This window comes from Microtus ochrogaster, chromosome 15, assembly GCF_000317375.1.
Source record: "Microtus ochrogaster isolate Prairie Vole_2 chromosome 15, MicOch1.0, whole genome shotgun sequence".
In the NCBI taxonomy this organism is placed as follows: domain Eukaryota; kingdom Metazoa; phylum Chordata; class Mammalia; order Rodentia; family Cricetidae; genus Microtus; species Microtus ochrogaster.
Window position 1 is genome coordinate 8,126,469 of NC_022017.1, and position 8,625 is coordinate 8,135,093.

Below are 8,625 nucleotides of genomic sequence, written 5' to 3' on the forward strand. Positions count from 1 at the left end.
ATGCTCACCTTACTAAACCTGGATGGAGGTGGGTGGTCCTTGGACTTCCCACAGGGCAGGGAACCCTGATTGCTCTTTGGGCTGACGAGGGAGGGTGACTTGATCGGGGGAGGGGGAGAGAAATGGGAGGTGGTGGCGGGGAGGAGGCAGAAATCTTTAATAAATTAAAAAAAAATGTGCCAAGGCATTCCCATTTCCAAGAGACTACAAAATGCATTGTCACTGGTCCCATTGTGGAAAAAAAAATGAGGATGGTTCATTCAGCGTTAGCAGCCACTAATAGCAGGAGCCATCTGTGGACAGTGGGATCATCTACCTGTGCGTGAAATGGCGCACATTCCCAAACACCTCCCAGAGGTTCAGCGCCATGCTGCCTGGGGAGCCTGTGACGATTGCCGTTTGTGAGATGATGTCTTGGTTTTATGAACACAGCCTGCTTTCTTTGGAGGGCATCGTCCCGTGGGAAGGAACTGAAGAAAAGACGCTCTCTCCCATGGCCCTCTCCACACTCATCTATCTACACATTCCTTCGGTCTTCTCCACGGCCTTCTCTGCCTTCACGCAGTTTCGCGGTTTCTTCCAGAAATGGGTGGTAACCCTCAGTTTAACGATGCGGCTCACTGTGTGCTAGGGAAAGTTAGACTTGTAAGATGAAGTTTTAGGATTAACCTGCACATAGAGATACTTTAGCATGAAAGCAGAGAGTACCAGAACCCATGGGGTACAAGTAAAATAGTCTAAGGGGGAAGAGTTCAGCCACAGCGTTAAAGAATTGAGAGATTCCAAACAAATACATTAATGATGCACCTTGGGGGTTTAGAAAACAAGCTAAACTCACAATCGGTAAACAGAAAGGAATAAGAACAGGAAGAAATTCATAAAGTGGAAATGAGGAAAGCAATTCAGAGAGTAAAGAGTCAATGAAATAGAGTTGAATCTTTGCAAATATATAAAAAAAAATGCACACGCGCGCACACACGCACGCACGCATGCACTTAACTAAACAAGCCAAAATAAAGGAAAGACTCGAATTAATAAAATTAGAGGTGGAAAGAGAGCTATTTCAATTTCAATTGATAACACTAAAATTCAGAAAATCACCATAAAAACAGCAAATCCATTGCATTGGAAAATCTAGAAGAAAAGGCTAAATCTCTAGATGAATGTGGTCTGTCAAAATCAAGCTGAGATGAGGTAACTATTTAGGCAGATCCGTACAAATAGTGAGATTGATTTGGTAATAAAAATATTCTCCAGACCAAGAAATGTTCAGTCCCAAATGGATTCACTGGTGAGTTCTACAAGACTTCCAAAAAAGAACTAATACCCATGCGTCCCAGACTAGCTCACTAAGAAGGAAAAAACAGGATAGTACTCAATTCTTTCACAAAAGCAGCATTGTGCTTATGTCAAAACCAATAAAGATACAAGAAAATAATAAACCAGTGTCTCTTAATGAATGTAGATGAGAAAATTCCCAACAAAATATTGATGAACCACATTTAAGAAGATATCAAAATGAACTTTCTATATCTATAGCTAGCAGTATATTTAATGGGGTGAAATCCAGTGTTTTCCCCTAAGCCTGGTAATCAGGCAAGGGTGTCTATTTTCTCCACTGTCATTCAGTATAGTCCTTAAAGTCTTAGCTAGAGCAGTAAGACTAGAGAAACAAATAAAGAGGTACAAATAGGAAAGGAAGCTATCAAAGTATCCTTATTTGCATTCTATATGATTGCATACATAAAGACCCTAAAGTCTCCATAAAAACTCTGTTAGTGTCAATTGTCTATTAAATAATCATTTTATAAGCAACAGTTTAAAGATCACTTTAGCACATTTAATTTTCTATTATCTGAGTAGAAATGTGCAGAACTATGTGTGTGAACTTTATGCATTATACAAAAGTTTACAGAGCTAAAGGTGTGTAAGTTTGCATGCTACATGGCCGATACATGCTCTCTTCCATAAAAATGTCATAATGATCAATAAAATCCTGACATTCCCGCTCTTTTTAATTCACAGCCTTCATATGAGAATTCCACCAGCTGGATAGTCCTGCTGAATGAAGTCCTGGTCTACCTCTGTCTGCCTTGAAGAAATGAACGTTTTCTTACTATGTGAGATGTGCTTCAACTTCAGCAGATGGGTGTGTGTGTGTGTGTGTGGTCTGCAGTACTCAGATTGCAAGAGGTCTAACCGTGTTGTAGCCCCGCTGATCTACTTTATGCTTCAGGGGTGGGTGGGTTAGTAAATAAGAGATTTCTGTGTAATGATGCAAACTGGCACTGACTCCTTCTATGCTAAATGCATTTATGGTTCTGTTGTAGTATATAAGCCTTCTACAGAGAGGACTTTAGCAAGTTAGTGTCCTCCAAACTAAAGCTGTTAATCGAACCGAGACGGTATAAAAATGAAAGGGACCCGCCTCTGAAGTCGGCTGAAGCCTCTCACCAACTCAAAACCAAGTACTTCTAGTGCAATTAGAATCTGCTCTGAAAGTTACAAACATGGGGATATTTGCTTATTCATATAATATTTTCATCAATTCTTTTGAGAATTTCATACGATGTATTTTCATCTTATCCCTCGGCCCTATAACTCTTCCCAGAGCCACCCCTGCCTCCCCACCCACTCTCTCGCTTTTAAAATGAACAGTTGAGACCAGTTTGTGCCTCTTGTATTCACACCCTTGGGTGTGGAGTTGTCTACTAGGTTGGGATTGACTTTTGGTGATTCACATCTTTAACCAAAACTCCCTTTCGTCCAGAAGCTATTAATATCAATAGCTCCTCCACTGGGAGAGAAGGCTCTTGAGCCACCCTCCCCCATGCTTGAATACGGACTGGCCTGATCTTGTGCAAGTCTTGTGTGGGCAACCACACTGCTGTTAATCCATGGGAGCAGAAGTCCAGTTATGTCTAGGAGTCATTATTTCACTGGGGTCCCTGGGCCTTGAGTGTGAGGGTGACTATGGAAGTCCCGTTTGCGCTGAACACTCTCCTGACACTTAGGCTCTGTACTCTGAAAGTTTTGAGTTTCTACATTAACCACCATTCAAGACATAGAGGCGTATGATAAAGTCTGAATTTAGAAGGTAAGTCTTATACTATGTCCACTTAGAAGCACAATAGTGAACTCCCCAGCCATGTGTTCTTGGCCAAATTTACAGTACTGAGCATGAGTTTCCTTTTGTGGATTAGACCTTAAATCCAATCAGAAAGCAGTTGGTTACATGTAATATCTATGCCACTGTTGCACCCATGGGCATATTTCTCCACACCAGTCAGACTGTATCACAGCATCCAAGCTGGGTTAGACTGTTGATGGTACTGATTACGTCAACAGTGTTAAAGTGACAATATCTCAGGACCTCAGGGACAGCGTCACTGATCTCCTAAATGATTTGGAAAATCTCACAATTAAGAATAATTTTGTTTACAAAAAAAATGATAAATTCCTGCTTGACCTAGAGTTCTAGTATATCAACTATAATTTCATCAGATACACTTCAGGACCCACCCTGTAACCACATAGAAATTCTTTAGCATTTCTTTGAAGACATTAACTTAAAAATTTAGGTATAAATATTGCTCTTAACTTTCCTTACTTTCTTTCCAAGTGCCTCTTTCTCTTTCTGGTGTCTAAAATGTATATGAAAATCTCTTAAACTCCATCTGTACTTTATAGTAAAAAAATACTCAATATATTTAGTTATAATTATATACTAGGTGATATATGAAAGATCATATATATATACATGAAAACACATATAAAATCAGTGAAGGAGAATAAGCTTGGCTTGTTGCTAGATGATAGATAGATAGATAGATAGATAGATAGATAGATAGATAGATAGATAGATAGATAGTTGATTATCCAATCAGCTTTTTCACATCCTATAAACCCTAAAAAAAACCAGAATTCTTGCCCAATAAGCCATCGGGTCCGTCCATGTGGTAACCATCTTCCTTTCCCAGCTCTCTGCCTGAAACAGAAAGTTCTTTCTAACTGCGCCTTCTGATAGGTGTTTCCTTATGCTTTCTTTGATCACAACATTCTTTGGAGTAAAGATTCAATGGCCAGGTCCACACTGATGCAAAAGTAAACATAAATGTCTCTTAAGTAACTTATAAAATATTGTTCTAAAATCCAAGCAAATTGGTGTGCTAAAAGGGAGTGCAGAATTTCCTAAAATTAAGCATTCCCCAAATTCTTCAATGGTACCAAACCGAACTATTCTTTGCATTTTCTACAGGCTGAACTAGCACAGCCTACCACGGGTTAAAACGATCACTCACTTAAAAAATATTTACTGAACAGTTATCCCAGGTACTGTTATACAACAGGGAACAGAACCCACAAAAATTCTTACATTTATGAAATTAGTATTGATAATGTGATATCAGTAGGTCACCTGTGTGCTTAGACAGCCATCACATCACCATGGGGAACTAGGAACGTGTGCACACTGCTCAGACACGGAGGGGGAGGGAGGGAGCCTTCCGTATAGGAAGCGGTCCATGGCTACACGGTAGACAGTCGAACGTTCATATGATGAGTTCAAAACCCAGAAAATGCTTTCTTCGTGCAGCTGTGCTTGATAAGTCAACTTTTATGTGATAAGAAAAAATACAATAATCTTGTAGAAATTGAGAAGAACCCAGAAAAATGGTAGATGCTGTACAATAACAGATGGCTGCTTTTAAAATTACTTATTTGCCTGCTTAAAGAATACGCTGTCATTTGCTAACATTTGGAGTAAAATAGCTCTTTGTGACTCCTGAAATGTTACTGTAACCCTGTTATTTAAGCTCTCTTTGGCAGCTACAGGTTAATATTGGCCAAAGCATTAAAATTACACAAAATTGTATTTCACACAGCCAAGTAGTAAAGTGACTTCCAAATATACCGGAGTGATGACCAGTCTCAGACCACAGCCGATCTAGAGCCTGCCTGACACAAAGCTTCCTTGATTTTGTTTCCAGTCTCACTGTTTCCCAACGCTGCTTTTAAACGACTTTCTTCATGGAGCTAAAAGAGCAATAAAGATGGCGTCTTTGTGGTGGGAGGGAAGAGCGTAGATTTTCTTCTGATAAACTTAGAACATCACTTCTGAAGTTTTTTTTCTATTTGTTGTTTTGTTTTTTAATTAGGAGGTAAAGATAAGAACTCTAATGACACAGGCCAGTGACAGAGCTCACTATTGTGTTTTTCCATCTTTCTTAAGACCACGCCTGAACAAAGGTAATGTAATCTGTGAGCAACAAGTTCTGGATTCTACAATGTGCCGAGCGCCTGTGGAGATTTTCTGCTTTTCTCATATCATGATAAATGTGTTATTTTCCGAGAAACTAAAAAGTTACATAATGCACTAACTACCTAGGAGATGATGGTAGAGACAACAAGATAAGTCAGAGAGCGATTGCTTGCTCCCCACTGAACAGGGAACAGTATATCCCAGTGTGGGCACACACCGGTTCACCAGGCACGCCCTTCCCATCCCTGCCCACACAGTCCATCAGCACAAATGGCTGTCCTGAAGTTTGCAGTCAAAGAACAATAGCTAGACTCTGCAAGCGCTGAGGTCCTGGTCAAGATGATCTCACTCTGCAGATAGCTCTTCCTGAGATTTTTCTCCACAGGGTAAAAAAAAGAGCCATCAGAGGCCAGCAGTGAAACAGCTAAACTTAAAGTCCTAGTGATAAATGCTGTCTGTAAAAGCTCAGCCTGCAAGCTAACAAGAAGGGAACTAGCATATCTTTCAGAAGAAAGTTCTAGTAACCCAAAGAATCTAGCCTTTGGGGGAGTAGACGATTGATCTTTAGAAAGTACACAAGCACACGCATGTGCACAAACACACACACACACACACACACACACACAGAGAGAGAGAGAGAGAGAGAGAGAGAGAGAGAGAGAGAGAGAGAGTTTGACCACAGTTCATCATAGACTCAGTTAGAGCAGTCAAATAGTCAGTGATCAAAGCCCCTGCCACAGAGGTGTCTTCTCACTGAAGAGTGATCCAAGGAGCTGGAAGGAGTCACCGTCCTGTCATGAACTGGAGCAGGTAGGGCCGCTGCACAGAGCTATGTGAAATCTCTGTGTGGCCGCAGATGGAGGATCCTTCTAAAGTTACAAGTGCATCATGACAGTGATATTCTAAAAGCAATGTTACCCTGAAACTCTAAACTGACAAAGTCATTGAAATGCTAGGAACTTGAGGGGGAAGGAGAGGACCGGGGGCGCATCCACGGGGCAAGTGAGTCTTGCTGTGTCCCTCACTCAGCATGATCCTGCTTTGGATGACCAGTGACCCTGGATGCTGTCCAGAGAAGCGATCTCTCCACTTCAGTTGGGGCAAGCACTCTTGTAAAGAGAGAATTCTCTAAGAACCAACCCTGAAGTCAGCTTGGGATTCCTTAGTCATGCAAACCATTTACAGCAGTTATCTGCTGAACCTAAAACATACTCCCGACAGCTAGTAATTCTCAAAATGATGTCACCAAATCCTCAGACAGGAACAAACCTCTGGCAGAGCCTCCTGACTTCATCGGGCAGAATAAGAGGCACTTGGAATGTCAACAGCTGTGACCAAAAATAAGAAACTATTTCGTCTAAAATTAGTGGGCTTCTGCAAGAGGCTCTTTGTTCTGCTGAAAGGCAGGGGTCCCGGCTGTTCTACCCTTCCACAGTTAGGACACCGACTTTGTCCCTGCAGGGAGTCTGGTATGACTGATGGACTCGGAGTTCTGCTTGGGTATATATAAACATCACAACTGACATGGAGTTTCAGATGTCACGATTTGAACAGACTAATGTATGAGTGATGGCCCCCTTTCCCTGGTGAGCTAAATAATAAACACAGAGGTGTAGACACCAGCATTGAAAACGTTGAGTGGTTAAAGAGCAATTGTTCACTTCCTGCTGAATGGAGAACAGTGTGTGTGTGTGTGTGTGTGTGTGTGTGTGTGTGTATGTGTAACCAGGTGGTGGTGGCACAGGCCTTTAACCCTAGCACTTTCAAGGCAAAGGCAGGCAGATCTCTACAAGTTCGAGGCCAGTCTGGTGTACAGAGGGAGTTCCAGGACAGCCTCCAAAAGCTACACAGAGAAACCCTGTCTCAAAAACCAAAAACAAACATATATATGTGTGTGTGTGTGTGTGTGTGTGTGTGTGTGTGTGTGTGTGTATAGGTATATAATATATACACATATATATATGCATAATGAGGCTAAAAATAGGTTCCACAAATACATGTTACTTCTTAGGTGAAATAATCAAGAGACATAGACCTAGAGTGCCTAACCTTCTTATGTGTACAAAGCAAATCACAGTGGCAGGTGACTCTATGAAACCATTCACAGCCTTCAGTATGCTTCTTAGCTGGGGTAACTACACCCCAGGACACTGAGCAAAGTCTGGAGACATTCTGGGTTTTCCTAATGGGAGGAGGTGAAACTTCTACCCACAGAGCACAGGATGAACCCACAACAAAGAATTGCCTGTCCTGGGAACTGCGCCAGAGCAAAGTTGTCTCTTTTTTTTTTCTTTTTTTTTTTTTTGTTTGGTTTTTGGTGTTTCAAGACAAGGTTTCTCTGTGTAGCCCTAGCTGTCCTGAAACTCACTCTGTAGGTCAGGCTGGCCTCGAACTCACAGAGATCCGCCAGCCTCTGCATCCGGGGTGCTGGGATTAAAGGTGTATGCCATCACCGCCAAGCCAGAACAAAGTTTAATGTGAGTCACATCCTTCATTCCAAAATGTTTAGCAGCCCTGGAGTCATAAAGGAAAAGGAACTAGAAGGCAATTAATCACAAGTGTTTTGTTTAGCCTAACATAGGCAAAGCATTAGGTTTCAACGCTGCCTCGATAGTTTCAAATCATTGGTACATTTCATACATTTTGTTTGCCCGATGTGGGCCTGGTATACACGGTGCAAATCATTCTGGATCTGCTGCATTTCAGACACCAAACAGTCACCCTTAGGTGGTAGCTACCATCCTGGAAAGTGGCATCCTATAATAGTGCAATACTTACTTCATTTTGTTGATGAAGTGTTCTCTCTAAATGTATAAGACATGAGAGGATGGATTGCCCCAGGCTGTAAATGGGTCTTTCTGTTCTAAAGCAATGCCACAGCAGGCACACAGCTGATGAAGCCTTAAGTATAGCTCAGAAGGAAGACGTGGGCAGGTAGAGCTGTCTACCACAGGCCGATGGCAAACGCTGGTCTCCTTAGCTGGCTGGTGAAGGGGTGTGAACGAAGAGTAGCTTGGACAGTGAAGACCTCGGAACACGGAGGGTCACTGGCCGTCACACCTCAGCTCTTTGGAGTGCATTATGACTGGTGACCTAACAGAAACGCTACAAATTCGGAGGTCCCTTCCCTTCCTCCCAAACTGCAGAACAAGTTTTGAGCTTGGAGTACGTTTTGCTGAGTGCCAGGTCAGTCTCCCAGCTGTGTCTGTTCTGCCTGCCCTGTACATAGACCGTTATATTTTGCAATAAAGGAGGATTAAAAACAGCTCTTGTGAGTTGCTTACAATCTTCTTGGGAATAAAGAAATGATAACATATGAAAGTGGTTTTAGGACATTTTCAAAGTGACATTTTACTGTTTCTATA